This window comes from Phalangium opilio, unplaced genomic scaffold (genome assembly GCF_054372755.1).
Source record: "Phalangium opilio isolate 3A_F unplaced genomic scaffold, DU_Popi_V2 ptg000063l_1, whole genome shotgun sequence".
Classification (NCBI taxonomy): domain Eukaryota; kingdom Metazoa; phylum Arthropoda; class Arachnida; order Opiliones; family Phalangiidae; genus Phalangium; species Phalangium opilio.
This window is the reverse complement of record NW_028324180.1, coordinates 6,906,606-6,924,630: the sequence shown is the minus strand read 5'-3', so window position 1 is coordinate 6,924,630 and position 18,025 is coordinate 6,906,606. Positions and strand designations below refer to the sequence as shown.

The 18,025-nt window shown below is 36.8% G+C and overlaps 52 non-coding genes across 52 annotated transcripts; 14 read left to right on the top strand and 38 right to left on the bottom strand.

The window, feature by feature from the left end:
* Positions 1–123: 123 nt before the first annotated feature.
* TRNAT-UGU (transfer RNA threonine (anticodon UGU)) lies at positions 124–196 on the bottom strand. The gene has a single exon. It is a non-coding gene; the product is annotated as a tRNA-Thr (tRNA).
* A 132-nt stretch (positions 197–328) lies between these two features.
* TRNAT-CGU (transfer RNA threonine (anticodon CGU)) lies at positions 329–401 on the bottom strand. Its single transcript has one exon. It is a non-coding gene; the product is annotated as a tRNA-Thr (tRNA).
* Positions 402–533: 132 nt separating this feature from the next.
* TRNAT-CGU (transfer RNA threonine (anticodon CGU)) lies at positions 534–606 on the bottom strand. The gene has a single exon. It is a non-coding gene; the product is annotated as a tRNA-Thr (tRNA).
* A 133-nt stretch (positions 607–739) lies between these two features.
* Positions 740–812, bottom strand: TRNAT-UGU (transfer RNA threonine (anticodon UGU)). The gene has a single exon. It is a non-coding gene; the product is annotated as a tRNA-Thr (tRNA).
* Positions 813–979: 167 nt separating this feature from the next.
* On the bottom strand, positions 980–1,052 carry TRNAT-CGU (transfer RNA threonine (anticodon CGU)). Its single transcript has one exon. It is a non-coding gene; the product is annotated as a tRNA-Thr (tRNA).
* Positions 1,053–1,207: 155 nt separating this feature from the next.
* TRNAT-UGU (transfer RNA threonine (anticodon UGU)) lies at positions 1,208–1,280 on the bottom strand. The gene has a single exon. It is a non-coding gene; the product is annotated as a tRNA-Thr (tRNA).
* A 132-nt stretch (positions 1,281–1,412) lies between these two features.
* Positions 1,413–1,485, bottom strand: TRNAT-CGU (transfer RNA threonine (anticodon CGU)). Its single transcript has one exon. It is a non-coding gene; the product is annotated as a tRNA-Thr (tRNA).
* A 132-nt stretch (positions 1,486–1,617) lies between these two features.
* Positions 1,618–1,690, bottom strand: TRNAT-CGU (transfer RNA threonine (anticodon CGU)). The gene has a single exon. It is a non-coding gene; the product is annotated as a tRNA-Thr (tRNA).
* A 337-nt stretch (positions 1,691–2,027) lies between these two features.
* On the bottom strand, positions 2,028–2,100 carry TRNAT-CGU (transfer RNA threonine (anticodon CGU)). The gene has a single exon. It is a non-coding gene; the product is annotated as a tRNA-Thr (tRNA).
* A 132-nt stretch (positions 2,101–2,232) lies between these two features.
* TRNAT-CGU (transfer RNA threonine (anticodon CGU)) lies at positions 2,233–2,305 on the bottom strand. The gene has a single exon. It is a non-coding gene; the product is annotated as a tRNA-Thr (tRNA).
* A 133-nt stretch (positions 2,306–2,438) lies between these two features.
* On the bottom strand, positions 2,439–2,511 carry TRNAT-UGU (transfer RNA threonine (anticodon UGU)). The gene has a single exon. It is a non-coding gene; the product is annotated as a tRNA-Thr (tRNA).
* A 167-nt stretch (positions 2,512–2,678) lies between these two features.
* Positions 2,679–2,751, bottom strand: TRNAT-CGU (transfer RNA threonine (anticodon CGU)). Its single transcript has one exon. It is a non-coding gene; the product is annotated as a tRNA-Thr (tRNA).
* A 166-nt stretch (positions 2,752–2,917) lies between these two features.
* TRNAT-CGU (transfer RNA threonine (anticodon CGU)) lies at positions 2,918–2,990 on the bottom strand. The gene has a single exon. It is a non-coding gene; the product is annotated as a tRNA-Thr (tRNA).
* Positions 2,991–3,145: 155 nt separating this feature from the next.
* On the bottom strand, positions 3,146–3,218 carry TRNAT-UGU (transfer RNA threonine (anticodon UGU)). Its single transcript has one exon. It is a non-coding gene; the product is annotated as a tRNA-Thr (tRNA).
* A 2,604-nt stretch (positions 3,219–5,822) lies between these two features.
* On the bottom strand, positions 5,823–5,895 carry TRNAT-CGU (transfer RNA threonine (anticodon CGU)). Its single transcript has one exon. It is a non-coding gene; the product is annotated as a tRNA-Thr (tRNA).
* A 132-nt stretch (positions 5,896–6,027) lies between these two features.
* On the bottom strand, positions 6,028–6,100 carry TRNAT-CGU (transfer RNA threonine (anticodon CGU)). The gene has a single exon. It is a non-coding gene; the product is annotated as a tRNA-Thr (tRNA).
* A 133-nt stretch (positions 6,101–6,233) lies between these two features.
* TRNAT-UGU (transfer RNA threonine (anticodon UGU)) lies at positions 6,234–6,306 on the bottom strand. The gene has a single exon. It is a non-coding gene; the product is annotated as a tRNA-Thr (tRNA).
* A 167-nt stretch (positions 6,307–6,473) lies between these two features.
* TRNAT-CGU (transfer RNA threonine (anticodon CGU)) lies at positions 6,474–6,546 on the bottom strand. The gene has a single exon. It is a non-coding gene; the product is annotated as a tRNA-Thr (tRNA).
* A 166-nt stretch (positions 6,547–6,712) lies between these two features.
* TRNAT-CGU (transfer RNA threonine (anticodon CGU)) lies at positions 6,713–6,785 on the bottom strand. Its single transcript has one exon. It is a non-coding gene; the product is annotated as a tRNA-Thr (tRNA).
* A 155-nt stretch (positions 6,786–6,940) lies between these two features.
* On the bottom strand, positions 6,941–7,013 carry TRNAT-UGU (transfer RNA threonine (anticodon UGU)). The gene has a single exon. It is a non-coding gene; the product is annotated as a tRNA-Thr (tRNA).
* Positions 7,014–7,145: 132 nt separating this feature from the next.
* TRNAT-CGU (transfer RNA threonine (anticodon CGU)) lies at positions 7,146–7,218 on the bottom strand. The gene has a single exon. It is a non-coding gene; the product is annotated as a tRNA-Thr (tRNA).
* Positions 7,219–7,350: 132 nt separating this feature from the next.
* Positions 7,351–7,423, bottom strand: TRNAT-CGU (transfer RNA threonine (anticodon CGU)). The gene has a single exon. It is a non-coding gene; the product is annotated as a tRNA-Thr (tRNA).
* Positions 7,424–7,760: 337 nt separating this feature from the next.
* Positions 7,761–7,833, bottom strand: TRNAT-CGU (transfer RNA threonine (anticodon CGU)). The gene has a single exon. It is a non-coding gene; the product is annotated as a tRNA-Thr (tRNA).
* Positions 7,834–7,965: 132 nt separating this feature from the next.
* TRNAT-CGU (transfer RNA threonine (anticodon CGU)) lies at positions 7,966–8,038 on the bottom strand. Its single transcript has one exon. It is a non-coding gene; the product is annotated as a tRNA-Thr (tRNA).
* A 133-nt stretch (positions 8,039–8,171) lies between these two features.
* Positions 8,172–8,244, bottom strand: TRNAT-UGU (transfer RNA threonine (anticodon UGU)). The gene has a single exon. It is a non-coding gene; the product is annotated as a tRNA-Thr (tRNA).
* A 167-nt stretch (positions 8,245–8,411) lies between these two features.
* On the bottom strand, positions 8,412–8,484 carry TRNAT-CGU (transfer RNA threonine (anticodon CGU)). The gene has a single exon. It is a non-coding gene; the product is annotated as a tRNA-Thr (tRNA).
* Positions 8,485–8,650: 166 nt separating this feature from the next.
* On the bottom strand, positions 8,651–8,723 carry TRNAT-CGU (transfer RNA threonine (anticodon CGU)). The gene has a single exon. It is a non-coding gene; the product is annotated as a tRNA-Thr (tRNA).
* A 155-nt stretch (positions 8,724–8,878) lies between these two features.
* On the bottom strand, positions 8,879–8,951 carry TRNAT-UGU (transfer RNA threonine (anticodon UGU)). Its single transcript has one exon. It is a non-coding gene; the product is annotated as a tRNA-Thr (tRNA).
* Positions 8,952–9,083: 132 nt separating this feature from the next.
* On the bottom strand, positions 9,084–9,156 carry TRNAT-CGU (transfer RNA threonine (anticodon CGU)). The gene has a single exon. It is a non-coding gene; the product is annotated as a tRNA-Thr (tRNA).
* Positions 9,157–9,288: 132 nt separating this feature from the next.
* TRNAT-CGU (transfer RNA threonine (anticodon CGU)) lies at positions 9,289–9,361 on the bottom strand. Its single transcript has one exon. It is a non-coding gene; the product is annotated as a tRNA-Thr (tRNA).
* Positions 9,362–9,699: 338 nt separating this feature from the next.
* Positions 9,700–9,772, bottom strand: TRNAT-UGU (transfer RNA threonine (anticodon UGU)). Its single transcript has one exon. It is a non-coding gene; the product is annotated as a tRNA-Thr (tRNA).
* Positions 9,773–9,939: 167 nt separating this feature from the next.
* TRNAT-CGU (transfer RNA threonine (anticodon CGU)) lies at positions 9,940–10,012 on the bottom strand. Its single transcript has one exon. It is a non-coding gene; the product is annotated as a tRNA-Thr (tRNA).
* A 155-nt stretch (positions 10,013–10,167) lies between these two features.
* Positions 10,168–10,240, bottom strand: TRNAT-UGU (transfer RNA threonine (anticodon UGU)). Its single transcript has one exon. It is a non-coding gene; the product is annotated as a tRNA-Thr (tRNA).
* Positions 10,241–10,372: 132 nt separating this feature from the next.
* TRNAT-CGU (transfer RNA threonine (anticodon CGU)) lies at positions 10,373–10,445 on the bottom strand. Its single transcript has one exon. It is a non-coding gene; the product is annotated as a tRNA-Thr (tRNA).
* A 337-nt stretch (positions 10,446–10,782) lies between these two features.
* On the bottom strand, positions 10,783–10,855 carry TRNAT-CGU (transfer RNA threonine (anticodon CGU)). The gene has a single exon. It is a non-coding gene; the product is annotated as a tRNA-Thr (tRNA).
* A 132-nt stretch (positions 10,856–10,987) lies between these two features.
* Positions 10,988–11,060, bottom strand: TRNAT-CGU (transfer RNA threonine (anticodon CGU)). Its single transcript has one exon. It is a non-coding gene; the product is annotated as a tRNA-Thr (tRNA).
* A 133-nt stretch (positions 11,061–11,193) lies between these two features.
* On the bottom strand, positions 11,194–11,266 carry TRNAT-UGU (transfer RNA threonine (anticodon UGU)). The gene has a single exon. It is a non-coding gene; the product is annotated as a tRNA-Thr (tRNA).
* Positions 11,267–11,432: 166 nt separating this feature from the next.
* TRNAT-CGU (transfer RNA threonine (anticodon CGU)) lies at positions 11,433–11,505 on the bottom strand. The gene has a single exon. It is a non-coding gene; the product is annotated as a tRNA-Thr (tRNA).
* Positions 11,506–11,939: 434 nt separating this feature from the next.
* Positions 11,940–12,012, top strand: TRNAT-CGU (transfer RNA threonine (anticodon CGU)). The gene has a single exon. It is a non-coding gene; the product is annotated as a tRNA-Thr (tRNA).
* Positions 12,013–12,144: 132 nt separating this feature from the next.
* On the top strand, positions 12,145–12,217 carry TRNAT-CGU (transfer RNA threonine (anticodon CGU)). The gene has a single exon. It is a non-coding gene; the product is annotated as a tRNA-Thr (tRNA).
* Positions 12,218–12,577: 360 nt separating this feature from the next.
* Positions 12,578–12,650, top strand: TRNAT-UGU (transfer RNA threonine (anticodon UGU)). The gene has a single exon. It is a non-coding gene; the product is annotated as a tRNA-Thr (tRNA).
* A 166-nt stretch (positions 12,651–12,816) lies between these two features.
* Positions 12,817–12,889, top strand: TRNAT-UGU (transfer RNA threonine (anticodon UGU)). The gene has a single exon. It is a non-coding gene; the product is annotated as a tRNA-Thr (tRNA).
* Positions 12,890–13,022: 133 nt separating this feature from the next.
* TRNAT-CGU (transfer RNA threonine (anticodon CGU)) lies at positions 13,023–13,095 on the top strand. The gene has a single exon. It is a non-coding gene; the product is annotated as a tRNA-Thr (tRNA).
* Positions 13,096–13,455: 360 nt separating this feature from the next.
* Positions 13,456–13,528, top strand: TRNAT-UGU (transfer RNA threonine (anticodon UGU)). Its single transcript has one exon. It is a non-coding gene; the product is annotated as a tRNA-Thr (tRNA).
* A 166-nt stretch (positions 13,529–13,694) lies between these two features.
* TRNAT-UGU (transfer RNA threonine (anticodon UGU)) lies at positions 13,695–13,767 on the top strand. Its single transcript has one exon. It is a non-coding gene; the product is annotated as a tRNA-Thr (tRNA).
* Positions 13,768–13,900: 133 nt separating this feature from the next.
* TRNAT-CGU (transfer RNA threonine (anticodon CGU)) lies at positions 13,901–13,973 on the top strand. Its single transcript has one exon. It is a non-coding gene; the product is annotated as a tRNA-Thr (tRNA).
* Positions 13,974–14,345: 372 nt separating this feature from the next.
* Positions 14,346–14,418, top strand: TRNAT-CGU (transfer RNA threonine (anticodon CGU)). Its single transcript has one exon. It is a non-coding gene; the product is annotated as a tRNA-Thr (tRNA).
* A 132-nt stretch (positions 14,419–14,550) lies between these two features.
* TRNAT-CGU (transfer RNA threonine (anticodon CGU)) lies at positions 14,551–14,623 on the top strand. The gene has a single exon. It is a non-coding gene; the product is annotated as a tRNA-Thr (tRNA).
* Positions 14,624–14,983: 360 nt separating this feature from the next.
* Positions 14,984–15,056, top strand: TRNAT-CGU (transfer RNA threonine (anticodon CGU)). The gene has a single exon. It is a non-coding gene; the product is annotated as a tRNA-Thr (tRNA).
* Positions 15,057–15,222: 166 nt separating this feature from the next.
* TRNAT-UGU (transfer RNA threonine (anticodon UGU)) lies at positions 15,223–15,295 on the top strand. Its single transcript has one exon. It is a non-coding gene; the product is annotated as a tRNA-Thr (tRNA).
* Positions 15,296–15,427: 132 nt separating this feature from the next.
* On the top strand, positions 15,428–15,500 carry TRNAT-UGU (transfer RNA threonine (anticodon UGU)). The gene has a single exon. It is a non-coding gene; the product is annotated as a tRNA-Thr (tRNA).
* Positions 15,501–15,666: 166 nt separating this feature from the next.
* TRNAT-UGU (transfer RNA threonine (anticodon UGU)) lies at positions 15,667–15,739 on the top strand. The gene has a single exon. It is a non-coding gene; the product is annotated as a tRNA-Thr (tRNA).
* Positions 15,740–18,025: the final 2,286 nt, after the last annotated feature.

Genomic DNA, 18,025 nt, shown 5'->3' with positions numbered 1-18,025 from the left:
TCAGTAAATTAACTAAATTATCTCATCGGAACTCTTACCCTATTGTTTGCATAAATCATCTATTATTTTTAATTTTTTCAAAATTTGATAGCTACGAAATCTAGTTCAAGTAGCATAACAGCGAGGCTCCGACGAGAATCGAACTCATGATCTCCTGTTTACAAGACAGGCGCTTTAACCACTGAGCCACGGAGCCCTTGCTTTGAAGCGACATGAATGCTAAATATTGCAGTAATTTAACTAAATTAACTCGTCGGAATTTTTACCCTATTGTTTTAATTTTTCAAAATTTAATAGCTACGAAAAATAGTACAAGAACATAACACCGAGGCTTCGACGAGAATCGAACTCATGATCTCCTGTTTACGAGACAGGCGCTTTAACCACTAAGCCACGGAGCCCTAGCTTTGAAGCGACATGAATGGTAAATATTCCAGTAATCTAACTAAATTAACTCATCGGAATTTTTACCCTATTGTTTTAATTTTTCAAAATTTAATAGCTACGAAAAATAGTACAAGAACATAACAACAAGCCTCCGACGAGAATCGAACTCATGATCTCCTGTTTACGAGACAGGCGCTTTAACCACTAAGCCACGGAGCCCTTGCTTTGAAGCGATATGAATGCAGAATATTTCAGTAAATTAACTAAATTATCTCATCGGTACTTTTACCCTATTGTTTTAATTTTTCAAATTTTATTAGCTACGAAATCTAGATCAAGTAATATAACAGTGAGGCTCCGACGAGAATCGAACTCATGTTCTCCTGTTTACAAGACAGGCGCTTTAACCACTAAGCCACGGAGCCCTTGCTTTGAGGCGATATGAATGCTGATTATTTCAGTAAATTAACTAAATTATCTCATCGGAACTTTTACACCATTGTCTGCATAAATACATATCTAAATCAACTATTATTTTTAATTTTTTCAAAATTCGATAGCTACGAAATCTAGTTCAAGTAATATAACAGCGAGGCTCCGACGAGAATCGAACTCATGATCTCCTGTTTACGAGACAGGCGCTTTAACCACTAAGCCACGGAGCCCTTGCTTTGAAGCGATATGAATGCAGAATATTTCAGTAAATTAACTAAATTATCTCATCGGAACTCTTACCCTATTGTTTGCATAAATCATCTATTATTTTTAATTTTTTCAAAATTTGATAGCTACGAAATCTAGTTCAAGTAGCATAACAGCGAGGCTCCGACGAGAATCGAACTCATGATCTCCTGTTTACAAGACAGGCGCTTTAACCACTGAGCCACGGAGCCCTTGCTTTGAAGCGACATGAATGCTAAATATTGCAGTAATTTAACTAAATTAACTCGTCGGAATTTTTACCCTATTGTTTTAATTTTTCAAAATTTAATAGCTACGAAAAATAGTACAAGAACATAACACCGAGGCTTCGACGAGAATCGAACTCATGATCTCCTGTTTACGAGACAGGCGCTTTAACCACTAAGCCACGGAGCCCTAGCTTTGAAGCGACATGAATGGTAAATATTCCAGTAATCTAACTAGATTAACTCATCGGAATTTTTACCCTATTGTTTTAATTTTTCAAAATTTAATAGCTACGAAAAATAGTACAAGAACATAACAACAAGCCTCCGACGAGAATCGAACTCATGATCTCCTGTTTACGAGACAGGCGCTTTAACCACTAAGCCACGGAGCCCTTGCTTTGAAGCGACATGAATGCTAAATATTCCAGTAATCTAACTAAATTAACTCATCGCAATTTTTACCCTGTTGTTTTAATTTTTCAAAATTTAATAGCTACGAAAAATAGTACAAGAACATAACAACAAGCCTCCGACGAGAATCGAACTCATGATCTCCTGTTTCCTAGACAGGCTTTTTAACCACTAAGCCACGGAGCCCTTGCTTTGAAGAGACATGAATGCTGAATATTTCAGTAATTTAACTAAATTAACTCATCGGAATTTTTACCCTATTGTTTTAGTTTTTCAAAATTTAATAGCTACGAAAAATAGTACAAGAACATAACACCGAGGCTTCGACGAGAATCGAACTCATGCTCTCCTGTTTACGAGACAGGCGCTTTAACCACTAAGCCACGGAACCCTTGCTTTGAAGCGACATGAATGCTAAATATTCCAGAAATCTAACTAAATTAACTCATCGGAATTTTTACCCTATTGTTTTAATTTTTCAAAATTAAATAGCTACGAAAAATAGTACAAGAACATAACAACGAGCCTCCGACGAGAATCGAACTCATGATCTCCTGTTTACGAGACAGGCGCTTTAACCACTAAGCCAAGGAGCCCTTGCTTTGAAGCGATATGAATGCAGAATATTTCAGTAAATTAACTAGATTATCTCATCGGTACTTTTACCCTATTGTTTTAATTTTTCAAATTTTATTAGCTACGAAATCTAGATCAAGTAATATAACAGTGAGGCTCCGACGAGAATCGAACTCATGTTCTCCTGTTTACAAGACAGGCGCTTTAACCACTAAGCCACGGAGCCCTTGCTTTGAGGCGATATGAATGCTGATTATTTCAGTAAATTAACTAAATTATCTCATCGGAACTTTTACACCATTGTCTGCATAAATACATATCTAAATCAACTATTATTTTTAATTTTTTCAAAATTTGATAGCTACGAAATCTAGTTCAAGTAATATAACAGCGAGGCTCCGACGAGAATCGAACTCATTATCTCCTGTTTACGAGACAGGCGCTTTAACCACTAAGCCACGGAGCCCTTGCTTTGAAGCGATATGAATGCTGATTATTTCAGTAAATTAACTAAATTATCTCATCGGAACTTTTACCCTATTGTTTGCATAAATGCATATATAATCAACTATTATTTTTAATTTTTTCAAAATTCGATAGCTACGAAATCTAGTTCAAGTAATATAACAGCGAGGCTCCGACGAGAATCGAACTCATGATCTCCTGTTTACGAGACAGGCGCTTTAACCACTAAGCCACGGAGCCCTTGCTTTGAAGCGATATGAATGCAGAATATTTCAGTAAATTAACTAAATTATCTCATCGGAACTCTTACCCTATTGTTTGCATAAATCATCTATTATTTTTAATTTTTTCAAAATTTGATAGCTACGAAATCTAGTTCAAGTAGCATAACAGCGAGGCTCCGACGAGAATCGAACTCATGATCTCCTGTTTACAAGACAGGCGCTTTAACCACTGAGCCACGGAGCCCTTGCTTTGAAGCGACATGAATGCTAAATATTGCAGTAATTTAACTAAATTAACTCGTCGGAATTTTTACCCTATTGTTTTTACCTCTCCGAGTGACGTATGTCACGGAGAGGTTCTAATTTCGACGTGTGTGTGTGTCTGTCTGTGTGTTTGTCTGTTGTTACACCCACGTGACCGCGTTCGCAGTTTCCAAATTGGAGCAAACGTGTTCGCCATTTCCGAACTGCTTTCACAGTCACGGAAATGGCTCCTTTACTTGAGTTCTCACACCACCATCTTCTCGTCTTTGTCCATCCCACACGGACACCAGTCTGTACTTACTGGCTTCTAATCACCACCATCTTTTGGTCTTCGTCCATCCCACATGGACACCAGTCTGTATTCATTGGCTTCTAATCACCACCATCTTCGGGTCTTCGTCCATTCCACTTGGACACCAGTCTGTACATACTGGCTTCTAATCTCCACTATCTTTTGGTCTTCGTCCATCCCACATGGACACCAGTCTGTACATACTGGCTTCTAATCACCACCATCTTCTGGTCTTCGTCCATCCCACTTGGACACCAGTCTGTACATACTGGCTTCTAAACACCACCATCTACTGGTCTTCCGTCTATTCCACATAGACACCAATCTGTCTTATTGGCTTCTAACTCCATAGTCATCGTTTGGTTTAAGACATTCGCGGCGATCAGCTAGGGTTACGAGAAACGTCTAGCCTCCCTAGGGTGGGTTGTCCACCAAAGGTTTTCGCAATTGCGGTTGTTCTTGCTTTTAGCTGTAGTTCGACAACCTTATATACTACCTATTTGAGTAAGGTAATGCAACCGGCGTATGCTTCATTTCAAACGCCAAAATTAGTCAAGTCTCTCAAGAATGTCTAATTGTTCTTTATCAACGCGATGTAACGCTCTATAAGGCGAACAACTAACGAAGAAAATATTTAATATTAATTATATTTATTTTAATATTTAAGATAATCTAGTTTCTCAACTCAAAATTAAAACGGAAAGAGTTAAAAAGCAGCCTATGTTTTAGTCTGTGTGTGTCCGTCCGTTAGTGCACCGCGTTAGCAGTTCGCTTTGTTTTGTGGAAAGAAATCCTACAAAACCTTAATATTTGGTTTTCTCATAATATATTATTAATATATGGAAATATTTTTCGTAATTTCGATGCCTTTAGTGGTTTTGTAGCTATAAAGCTCTGTTTCATTCTGATATCCCAAGAATATTTTTTATTATTATTATTTGAAATCGATGTTTATATATTACTTAAGCTATACTACATCTGTTTATAGCATAATTCTTTCTAAAGTGATTTCAAGAAGAACGCAACTATATTGGGCAAATGAACTTTTATTTGTCATTAGGCCTAGTGAACCAAAAAGTAAACGCTTGGGTTTGGTTTTCGTTTCTGTAATACAGAGACATTAACGGTTCAGAGTGAGCCGAAAGTTAAATACACTTTTAAATAATTAGGCTTAGACTTTATAATCATGGTGGAAATCTGGGCCGCGTTCAGCAGAGCTCAGCGCTGTCAGGCGCTGTTAGCAGTGTCATCCAGAACGGGATTTTGTTATTGAATTTTGACGTCACGGTGCTCAGTGAGCCAGCGCGGTCTTCAAGGAAAATAGTCGGGTTTTTGGATAACGTGACGTAAAACGCGTAGTTCTCAGCTTGGCGAAAAAGCATGGAGGAATTAATACAAATAGCTCTTGCTGATTCTGATGGGACTATAGCTATTTAATTGGCGTGAAACAAGTTGATCACGCGAGAGCGGCGAGAAGTTTAAGAGACATGTTAGTTTCTATGTTTAATTATAAAAGTTGTTCTTATCTATCTCCATAAATATGTTATCATACAATTTTTGTTAAGCCTTTGTACCTTGCACGCTTTATTGCGCTAGCTTCATTTTTAAAAGACCGATGACCGGAGAAAAGCTATGACGACAGATCTCACCAGAAAACGTTTTCCAAAATCCGCTGTCTTTTTTGGTGAGCTCTGCTGAACGCAGCCCAGATCAGTGAAAGGTCTGATCGTAATCGGATTATAGCTTCGTGTGTTCATGCTTTTTATGGTGCGCATTTACCTTCAGTGTGTGTAGCCACAAATTAGCTTTGGTGTTATGTAACTTTAATCGTCATGTTGACAAACTAAGAAAATTGTTGAGGTGAAAGGAGAGGATAGTGTTTACATGGCAACCCTGTTGTGAATATGGCTTTGAACATAGAGGGTATACAGTTGAGGAGTAGCAAATTGGGCCTTTACAAATACGTAAAGGTAATATCCCTCCAAAGTTTTATCTCTTCATTTCCCGTTTTTCCCCCATCGGATGATTTTAATGTGTACAAGTATATCCTTATTGGATGTAAAATGTCGTCTGATTTACAGTATATTTGCTATGCTTTGTATACTGCTTTAATATTTCATAAATTTTAACTTCAGTATTTGTTCATAAAAAAAAAGAAACATTTCCATAACTGGGTAAATAAGTTTGTAGGTAGTCCTTCTCTTGACTCGGAGAGGTAATATTTTGGTTTTCCCAACTTGTAATTTTTCAAAATTTAATAGCTACGAAAAATAGTACAAGAACATAACACCGAGGCTTCGACGAGAATCGAACTCATGATCTCCTGTTTACGAGACAGGCGCTTTAACCACTAAGCCACGGAGCCCTAGCTTTGAAGCGACATGAATGGTAAATATTCCAGTAATCTAACTAAATTAACTCATCGGAATTTTTACCCTATTGTTTTAATTTTTCAAAATTTAATAGCTACGAAAAATAGTACAAGAACATAACAACAAGCCTCCGACGAGAATCGAACTCATGATCTCCTGTTTACGAGACAGGCGCTTTAACCACTAAGCCACGGAGCCCTTGCTTTGAAGCGATATGAATGCAGAATATTTCAGTAAATTAACTAAATTATCTCATCGGTACTTTTACCCTATTGTTTTAATTTTTCAAATTTTATTAGCTACGAAATCTAGATCAAGTAATATAACAGTGAGGCTCCGACGAGAATCGAACTCATGTTCTCCTGTTTACAAGACAGGCGCTTTAACCACTAAGCCAAGGAGCCCTTGCTTTGAGGCGATATGAATGCTGATTATTTCAGTAAATTAACTAAATTATCTCATCGGAACTTTTACACCATTGTCTGCATAAATACATATCTAAATCAACTATTATTTTTAATTTTTTCAAAATTTGATAGCTACGAAATCTAGTTCAAGTAATATAACAGCGAGGCTCCGACGAGAATCGAACTCATTATCTCCTGTTTACGAGACAGGCGCTTTAACCACTAAGCCACGGAGCCCTTGCTTTGAAGCGATATGAATGCTGATTATTTCAGTAAATTAACTAAATTATCTCATCGGAACTTTTACCCTATTGTTTGCATAAATGCATATATAATCAACTATTATTTTTAATTTTTTCAAAATTCGATAGCTACGAAATCTAGTTCAAGTAATATAAGAGCGAGGCTCCGACGAGAATCGAACTCATGATCTCCTGTTTACGAGACAGGCGCTTTAACCACTAAGCCACGGAGCCCTTGCTTTGAAGCGATATGAATGCAGAATATTTCAGTAAATTAACTAAATTATCTCATCGGAACTCTTACCCTATTGTTTGCATAAATCATCTATTATTTTTAATTTTTTCAAAATTTGATAGCTACGAAATCTAGTTCAAGTAGCATAACAGCGAGGCTCCGACGAGAATCGAACTCATGATCTCCTGTTTACAAGACAGGCGCTTTAACCACTGAGCCACGGAGCCCTTGCTTTGAAGCGACATGAATGCTAAATATTGCAGTAATTTAACTAAATTAACTCGTCGGAATTTTTACCCTATTGTTTTAATTTTTCAAAATTTAATAGCTACGAAAAATAGTACAAGAACATAACACCGAGGCTTCGACGAGAATCGAACTCATGATCTCCTGTTTACGAGACAGGCGCTTTAACCACTAAGCCACGGAGCCCTAGCTTTGAAGCGACATGAATGGTAAATATTCCAGTAATCTAACTAAATTAACTCATCGGAATTTTTACCCTATTGTTTTAATTTTTCAAAATTTAATAGCTACGAAAAATAGTACAAGAATATAACAACAAGCCTCCGACGAGAATCGAACTCATGATCTCCTGTTTACGAGACAGGCGCTTTAACCACTAAGCCACGGAGCCCTTGCTTTGAAGCGACATGAATGCTAAATATTCCAGTAATCTAACTAAATTAACTCATCGCAATTTTTACCCTGTTGTTTTAATTTTTCAAAATTTAATAGCTACGAAAAATAGTACAAGAACATAACAACAAGCCTCCGACGAGAATCGAACTCATGATCTAATGTTTCCTAGACAGGCTTTTTAACCACTAAGCCACGGAGCCCTTGCTTTGAAGAGACATGAATGCTGAATATTTCAGTAATTTAACTAAATTAACTCATCGGAATTTTTACCCTATTGTTTTAGTTTTTCAAAATTTAATAGCTACGAAAAATAGTACAAGAACATAACACCGAGGCTTCGACGAGAATCGAACTCATGCTCTCCTGTTTACGAGACAGGCGCTTTAACCACTAAGCCACGGAACCCTTGCTTTGAAGCGACATGAATGCTAAATATTCCAGAAATCTAACTAAATTAACTCATCGGAATTTTTACCCTATTGTTTTAATTTTTCAAAATTAAATAGCTACGAAAAATAGTACAAGAACATAACAACGAGCCTCCGACGAGAATCGAACTCATGATCTCCTGTTTACGAGACAGGCGCTTTAACCACTAAGCCAAGGAGCCCTTGCTTTGAAGCGATATGAATGCAGAATATTTCAGTAAATTAACTAAATTATATCATCGGTACTTTTACCCTATTGTTTTAATTTTTCAAATTTTATTAGCTACGAAATCTAGATCAAGTAATATAACAGTGAGGCTCCGACGAGAATCGAACTCATGTTCTCCTGTTTACAAGACAGGCGCTTTAACCACTAAGCCACGGAGCCCTTGCTTTGAGGCGATATGAATGCTGATTATTTCAGTAAATTAACTAAATTATCTCATCGGAACTTTTACACCATTGTCTGCATAAATACATATCTAAATCAACTATTATTTTTAATTTTTTCAAAATTTGATAGCTACGAAATCTAGTTCAAGTAATATAACAGCGAGGCTCCGACGAGAATCGAACTCATTATCTCCTGTTTACGAGACAGGCGCTTTAACCACTAAGCCACGGAGCCCTTGCTATGAAGCGATATGAATGCTGATTATTTCAGTAAATTAACTAAATTATCTCATCGGAACTTTTACCCTATTGTTTGCATAAATGCATATATAATCAACTATTATTTTTAATTTTTTCAAAATTCGATAGCTACGAAATCTAGTTCAAGTAATATAACAGCGAGGCTCCGACGAGAATCGAACTCATGATCTCCTGTTTACGAGACAGGCGCTTTAACCACTAAGCCACGGAGCCCTTGCTTTGAAGCGATATGAATGCAGAATATTTCAGTAAATTAACTAAATTATCTCATCGGAACTCTTACCCTATTGTTTGCATAAATCATCTATTATTTTTAATTTTTTCAAAATTTGATAGCTACGAAATCTAGTTCAAGTAGCATAACAGCGAGGCTCCGACGAGAATCGAACTCATGATCTCCTGTTTACAAGACAGGCGCTTTAACCACTGAGCCACGGAGCCCTTGCTTTGAAGCGACATGAATGCTAAATATTGCAGTAATTTAACTAAATTAACTCGTCGGAATTTTTACCCTATTGTTTTAATTTTTCAAAATTTAATAGCTACGAAAAATAGTACAAGAACATAACACCGAGGCTTCGACGAGAATCGAACTCATGATCTCCTGTTTACGAGACAGGCGCTTTAACCACTAAGCCACGGAGCCCTAGCTTTGAAGCGACATGAATGGTAAATATTCCAGTAATCTAACTAAATTAACTCATCGGAATTTTTACCCTATTGTTTTAATTTTTCAAAATTTAATAGCTACGAAAAATAGTACAAGAACATAACACCGAGGCTTCGACGAGAATCGAACTCATGATCTCCTGTTTACGAGACAGGCGCTTTAACCACTAAGCCACGGAACCCTTGCTTTGAAGCGACATGAATGCTAAATATTCCAGAAGTCTAACTAAATTAACTCATCGGAATTTTTACCCTATTGTTTTAATTTTTCAAAATTAAATAGCTACGAAAAATAGTACAAGAACATAACAACGAGCCTCCGACAAGAATCGAACTCATGATCTCCTGTTTACGAGACAGGCGCTTTAACCACTAAGCCAAGGAGCCCTTGCTTTGAAGCGATATGAATGCAGAATATTTCAGTAAATTAACTAAATTATCTCATCGGTACTTTTACCCTATTGTTTTAATTTTTCAAATTTTATTAGCTACGAAATCTAGATCAAGTAATATAACAGTGAGGCTCCGACGAGAATCGAACTCATGTTCTCCTGTTTACAAGACAGGCGCTTTAACCACTAAGCCACGGAGCCCTTGCTTTGAGGCGATATGAATGCTGATTATTTCAGTAAATTAACTAAATTATCTCATCGGAACTTTTACACCATTGTCTGCATAAATACATATCTAAATCAACTATTATTTTTAATTTTTTCAAAATTTGATAGCTACGAAATCTAGTTCAAGTAATATAACAGCGAGGCTCCGACGAGAATCGAACTCATGATCTCCTGTTTACGAGACAGGCGCTTTAACCACTAAGCCACGGAGCCCTTGCTTTGAAGCGATATGAATGCAGAATATTTCAGTAAATTAACTAAATTATCTCATCGGAACTCTTACCCTATTGTTTGCATAAATCATCTATTATTTTTAATTTTTTCAAAATTTGATAGCTACGAAATCTAGTTCAAGTAGCATAACAGCGAGGCTCCGACGAGAATCGAACTCATGATCTCCTGTTTACAAGACAGGCGCTTTAACCACTGAGCCACGGAGCCCTTGCTTTGAAGCGACATGAATGCTAAATATTGCAGTAATTTAACTAAATTAACTCGTCGGAATTCTTACCCTATTGTTTTAATTTTTCAAAATTTAATAGCTACGAAAAATAGTACAAGAACATAACACCGAGGCTTCGACGAGAATCGAACTCATGATCTCCTGTTTACGAGACAGGCGCTTTAACCACTAAGCCACGGAGCCCTAGCTTTGAAGCGACATGAATGGTAAATATTCCAGTAATCTAACTAAATTAACTCATCGGAATTTTTACCCTGTTGTTTTAATTTTTCAAAATTTAATAGCTACGAAAAATAGTACAAGAACATAACAACAAGCCTCCGACCAGAATCGAACTCATGATCTCCTGTTTCCTAGACAGGCTTTTTAACCACTAAGCCACGGAGCCCTTGCTTTGAAGAGACATGAATGCTGAATATTTCAGTAATTTAACTAAATTAACTCATCGGAATTTTTACCCTATTGTTTTAATTTTTCAAAATTTAATAGCTACGAAAAATAGTACAAGAACATAACACCGAGGCTTCGACGAGAATCGAACTCATGCTCTCCTGTTTACGAGACAGGCGCTTTAACCACTAAGCCACGGAACCCTTGCTTTGAAGAGACATGAATGCTAAATATTCCAGTAATCTAACTAAATTAACTCATCGGAATTTTTACCCTATTGTTTTATTTTTTCAAAATTAAATAGCTACGAAAAATAGTACAAGAACATAACAACGAGCCTCCGACGAGAATCGAACTCATGATCTCCTGTTTACGAGACAGGCGCTTTAACCACTAAGCCAAGGAGCCCTTGCTTTGAAGCGATATGAATGCAGAATATTTCAGTAAATTAACTAAATTATCTCATCGGTACTTTTACCCTATTGTTTTAATTTTTCAAATTTTATTAGCTACGAAATCTAGATCAAGTAATATAACAGTGAGGCTCCGACGAGAATCGAACTTATGTTCTCCTGTTTACAAGACAGGCGCTTTAACCACTAAGCCACGGAGCCCTTGCTTTGAGGCGATATGAATGCTGATATTTCAGTAAATTAACTAAATTATCTCATCGGAACTTTTACACCATTGTCTGCATAAATACATATCTAAATCAACTATTATTTTTAATTTTTTCAAAATTTGATAGCTACGAAATCTAGTTCAAGTAATATAACAGCGAGGCTCCGACGAGAATCGAACTCATGATCTCCTGTTTACGAGACAGGCGCTTTAACCACTAAGCCACGGAGCCCTTGCTTTGAAGCGATATGAATGCAGAATATTTCAGTAAATTAACTAAATTATCTCATCGGAACTCTTACCCTATTGTGTTATGTTCTTGTACTATTTTTCGTAGCTAATAAATGTTGAAAAATTAAAACAATAGTGTAAAAGTTCCCATGAGATAATTTAGTTAATTTACTGAAATATTCAGCATTCATATCGCTTCAAAGCAAGGGCTTCGTGGCTTAGTGGTTAAAGCGACAGCCTAGTAAACAGTAGAGCATGTGTTCGATTCTCGTCGGAGCCTCGCTGTTATGTTACTTGAACTAGATTTCGTAGCTATCCAATTTTGAAAAAATTAAAAATAATAGTTGATTTATGCAAACAATAGGGTAAGAGTTCCGATGAGATAATTTAGTTAATTTACTGAAATATTCTGCATTCATATCGCTTCAAAGCAAGGGCTCCGTGGCGTAGTGGTTAAAGCGCCTGTCTCGTAAACAGGAGATCATGAGTTCGATTCTCGTCGAAGCCTCGGTGTTATGTTCTAGTACTATTTTTCGTAGCTATTAAATCTCGAAAAATTAAAACAATAGGGTAAAAATTCCGATGAGTTAATTTAGTTAAATTACTGGAATATTCAGCATTCATGTCTCTTCAAAGCAAGGGCTCCGTGGCTTAGTGGTTAAAGCGCCTGTCTCGTAAACAGGAGATCATGAGTTCTATTCTCGTCGGAGCCTCGCTGTTATATTACTTGAACTAGATTTCGTAGCTATCCAATTTTGAAAAAATTAAAAATAATAGTTGATTTATGCAAACAATAGGGTAAGAGTTCCGATGAGTTAATTTAGTTAATTTACTGAAATATTCTGCATTCATATCGCTTCAAAGCAAGGGCTCCGTGGCGTAGTGGTTAAAGCGCCTGTCTAGTAAACAAGAGATCATGAGTTCGATTCTCGTCGGAGGCTTGTTGTTATGTTCTTGTACTATTTTTCGTAGCTATTAAATTTTGAAAAATTAAAACAATAGGGTAAAAATTCCGACGAGTTAATTTAGTTAGATTACTGGAATATTTAGCATTCATGTCGCTTCAAAGCAAGGGCTCCGTGGCTCAGTGGTTAAAGCGCCTGTCTTGTAAACAGGAGATCATGAGTTCGATTCTCGTCGGAGCCTCGCTGTTATGTTGCTTGAACTAGATTTCGTAGCTATTAAAATTTGAAAAATTAAAAATAATAGTTGATTTAGATATGCATATATGCAGACAATGGTGTAAAAGTTCCGATGAGATAATTTAGTTAATTTACTGAAATAATCAGCATTCATATTGCCTCAAAGCAAGGGCTCCGTGGCTTAGTGGTTAAAGCGCCTGTCTTGTAAACAGGAGAACATGAGTTCGATTCTCGTCGGAGCCTCGCTGTTATATTACTTGATCTAGATTTCGTAGCTAATAAAATTTGAAAAATTAAAACAATAGGGTAAAAATTCCGATGAGTTAATTTAGTGAAATTACTGGAATATTCAGCATTCATGTCGCTTCAAAGCAACGGCTCCGTGGCTTAGTGGTTAAAGCGCCTGTTTCGTAAACTGGAGATCATGAGTTCGATTCTCGTTGGAGCCTAGCTGTTATGCTACTTGAACTAGATTTCGTAGCTATCAAATTTTGAAAAAATTAAAAATAATAGTTGATTTATGCAAACAATAGGGTAAGAGTTCCGATGAGTTAATTTAGTTAATTTACTGAAATATTCTGCATTCATATCGCTTCAAAGCAAGGGCTCCGTGGCGTAGTGGTTAAAGCGCCTGTCTAGTAAACAAGAGATCATGAGTTCGATTCTCGTCGGAGGCTTGTTGTTATGTTCTTGTACTATTTTTCGTAGCTATTAAATTTTGAAAAATTAAAAAAATAGGGTAAAAATTCCGACGAGTTAATTTAGTTAGATTACTGGAATATTTAGCATTCATGTCGCTTCAAAGCAAGGGCTCCGTGGCTCAGTGGTTAAAGCGCCTGTCTTGTAAACAGGAGATCATGAGTTCGATTCTCGTCGGAGCCTCGCTGATATGTTGCTTGAACTAGATTTCGTAGCTATTAAAATTTGAAAAATTAAAAATAATAGTTGATTTAGATATGCATATATGCAGACAATGGTGTAAAAGTTCCGATGAGATAATTTAGTTAATTTACTGAAATAATCAGCATTCATATTGCCTCAAAGCAAGGGCTCCGTGGCTTAGTGGTTAAAGCGCCTGTCTTGTAAACAGGAGAACATGAGTTCGATTCTCGTCGGAGCCTCGCTGTTATATTACTTGATCTAGATTTCGTAGCTAATAAAATTTGAAAAATTAAAACAATAGGGTAAAAATTCCGATGAGTTAATTTAGTGAAATTACTGGAATATTCAGCATTCATGTCGCTTCAAAGCAACGGCTCCGTGGCTTAGTGGTTAAAGCGCCTGTTTCGTAAACTGGAGATCATGAGTTCGATTCTCGTTGGAGCCTAGCTGTTATGCTACTTGAACTAGATTTCGTAGCTATCAAATTTTGAAAAAATTAAAAATAATAGTTGATTTAGATATGTATTTATGCAAACAATAGGGTAAAAGTACCGATGAGATAATTTAGTTAATTTACTGAAATATTCTGCATTCATATCGCTTCAAAGCAAGTTCTCCGTGGCGTAGTGGTTAAAGCGCCTGTCTAGTAAACAGGAGATCATGAGTTCGATTCTCGTCGGAGGCTTGTTGTTATGTTCTTGTACTATTTTTCGTAGCTATTAAATTTTGAAAAATTAAAACAATAGGGTAAAAATTCCGATGAGTTAATTTAGTTAGATTACTGGAATATTTAGCATTCATGTCGCTTCAAAGCAAGGGCTCCGTGGCTCAGTGGTTAAAGCGCCTGTCTCGTAAACAGGAGATCATGAGTTCGAAACTCGTCGGAGGCTTGTTGTTATGTTCTTGTACTATTTTTTGTAGCTATTAAATTTTGAAAAATTAAAACAATAGGGTAAAAATTCCGATGAGTTAATTTAGTTAAATTACTGGAATATTCAGCATTCATGTCTCTTCAAAGCAAGGGCTCCGTGGCTTAGTGGTTAAAAAGCCTGTCTCGTAAACAGGAGATCATGAGTTCGATTCTCGTCGGAGCCTTGATGTTATGTTCTTGTACTATTTTTCGTAGCTATTAAATTTTGAAAAATTAAAACAATAGGGTAAAAATTCCGACGAGTTAATTTAGTTAAATTACTGCAATATTTAGCATTCATATCGCTTCAAAGCAAGGGGTCCGTGGGTCAGTGGTTAAAGCGCCTGTCTTGTAAACAGGAGATCATGAGTTCGATTCTCGTCGGAGCCTCGCTGTTATGCTACTTGAACTAGATTTCGTAGCTATCAAATTTTGAAAAAATTAAAAATAATACTTGATTTATGCAAACAATAGGGTAAGAGTTCCGATGAGATAATTTAGTTAATTTACTGAAATATTCTGCATTCATATCGCTTCAAAGCAAGGGCTCCGTGGCTTAGTGGTTAAAGCGCCTGTCTCGTAAACAGGAGATCATGAGTTCGATTCTCGTCGAAGCCTCGCTGTTACGTTACTTGAACTAGATTTCGTAGCTATTAAAATTTGAAAAATTAAAAATAATAGTTGATTTAGATATGCATATATGCAGACAATGGTGTAAAAGTTCCGATGAGATAATTAAGTTAATTTACTGAAATAATCAGCATTCATATCGCCTCAAAGCAAGGGCTCCGTGGCTTAGTGGTTAAAGCGCCTGTCTTGTAAACAAGAGATCATGAGTTCGATTCTCGTCGGAGGCTTGTTGTTATGTTCTTGTACTATTTTTCGTAGCTATTAAATTTTGAAAAATTAAAACAATAGGGTAAAAATTCCGACGAGTTAATTTAGTTAGATTACTGGAATATTTAGCATTCATGTCGCTTCAAAGCAAGGGCTCCGTGGCTCAGTGGTTAAAGCGCCTGTCTTGTAAACAGGAGATCATGAGTTCGATTCTCGTCGGAGCCTCGCTGATATGTTGCTTGAACTAGATTTCGTAGCTATTAAAATTTGAAAAATTAAAAATAATAGTTGATTTAGATATGCATATATGCAGACAATGGTGTAAAAGTTCCGATGAGATAATTTAGTTAATTTACTGAAATAATCAGCATTCATATTGCCTCAAAGCAAGGGCTCCGTGGCTTAGTGGTTAAAGCGCCTGTCTTGTAAACAGGAGAACATGAGTTCGATTCTCGTCGGAGCCTCGCTGTTATATTACTTGATCTAGATTTCGTAGCTAATACAAGTTGGGAAAACCAAAATATTACCTCTCCGTGTCAAGAGGTCTACTACTACAAACTTATTTACCTAGATATGGAATTATTTCTTTTTTTTTTTGAAGTAAAAATTTACGAAATATTGAAGCAGTATTCCAAACATAGCGAATGTACAGTAAAGCAGACGACATTTTACATCCAGTAAGGATAAATCTTGGACACATGGAAATCAGTCAATGGGGAAAAGAACAGGAAATGAAGTCTGCGCTTCAGCTGTTTAGCCTATATTCTGATAGCTACATTCACAACTGGTTTGCAGTGTAAACACTATCGTCTCGTCTCACCTCAACAATATTCTTAGTTTGCCAACATGAATGTTAACGTTAAATAACACCAAAGCTAAATTGTAGCTAGACGCACTAATAGTCAATGCGCACCATAAAGAGAATAATAAGTCTGTAGCTACTACCCGTTCACCATTAGCCCTTTTACTAATTAAATTGCCACCATGATCTTTTCTTCCATTATAAAATCTTTACATGATTATTTAAGAGTGTATTTAACTTTCGGCTCACTCTGAACCGTTGATGTCTCTTCATTACAGACACGAAAATCAAAGCCACAAGTTTACTTCACCTCAGGCCTCAATTATTCACTCTTTATTTCATTAAGCCTATTGCGGATAATACTTGTTATACCCGCCGGAGTCTAGGTCTTAGTTTTCTTCATGAAATCACTAAACCAAGGATTATTCTATATACAGATGTAGTATAGCTTAAGCAATATGTAAACAGCCATTTCAAATAACAATATTAAAAAAAATCTTTGGAATATCAAAATGAAACAGAGCTTTAAAGCTACAAAAGTACTTAATGCATCATAATTACGAAAAATACTTCCACATATTCACTTTATATTATGGAAAAAGGGAATATTAAGGTTCTGTATGATTTCTTAACACATCAACACAAGGCTAACTGCTAACGCGACGCACTAGTGTAACAATGGACGGACACACACAGACACAAGGAGTATAAACCCATTAGTGGAAGCAGTATTTTTTTTCCGAAACAATCTCGCTTATGTTTATCCTCTCTAAACTTCGCTAAAAACGTATTACTACTACGTAAAATATTAACAGACAGGCATTAAAGAAGGAGCGCAATATTATCCATATTTTCATTTCATATACAGAGAAAAGAAATTATTATGTTTCTGAGAGGAGCTTCCCATTTTGGTTGTTGTTTTGAAAAATACATCGCAATGCACGGGCCTTGATAGATATAGGAGGCAATGAATGAAATATATCGCATTCACGGGCCTTGGCAGATATAGGAGGCGATGATAATCTCTCTCTTTGCACGAGAGGTTTATCTTTAATATTTAAATAAATATAATTATTTTTAATTATTTTAATCTTCAATAATTAACATTAATAATAGTTAAATCGTTTAAAATAAAGTTATACCTATTATCATCTCACACTTTGCTAATATTGACGTTTAAAGTGAAGGGTACCCCTCTTGCCCACTTTCTTCCAATTTTGGGGTATATATACGATTCGTTTCCATTATAATAGTATGGAAAAAGCGCAATTGCGAAAACCTTTGGTGGCGATCCCACCTTAGGGAGGCTAGACGTTTCTCGTAACCCTAGCTGATCGCCGCGTATATCCTAAAACCAAACGATGATAATGGAGTAGAAGCCAATGAGACAGATTGGTGTCTATGTGGAATAGACGGAAGACCAGTAGATGGTGGTGTTAGAAGCCAGTGTAAGTGCAGACTGGTGTCAATGTGGGATTGACAAAAAACAGAAGATGGTGGTGATTAGAAGCCAGTATGTACAGACTGGTGTCCAAGTGGAATGGACGAAGACCAGAAGATGGTGGTGATTAGAAGCCATTATGTACAGACTGGTGTCCAAGTGGAATGGACGAAGACCAGAAGATGGTGGTGATTAGAAGCCATTATGTACAGACTGGTGTCCATGGGGATGGATGAAGAACCAAATATGGTGGTGATTAGAAGCCAGTAAGAACAGACTGGTGTCTGTGTGGGATGGACAAAGACCAGAAGATGGTGGTGTGAGAACTCAAGTAGAGGAGCCATTTCCGTGACTGCGAAAGCAGTTCGGAAATGGCGAACACGTTTGCTCCGATACGCAAACTGCGAACGCGGTCACGTGGGTGTAACAACGGACAGACAGACAGACACACAGACAGACAGACAGACACACACACACACACACACACACAGACACGGCCGTTACAGA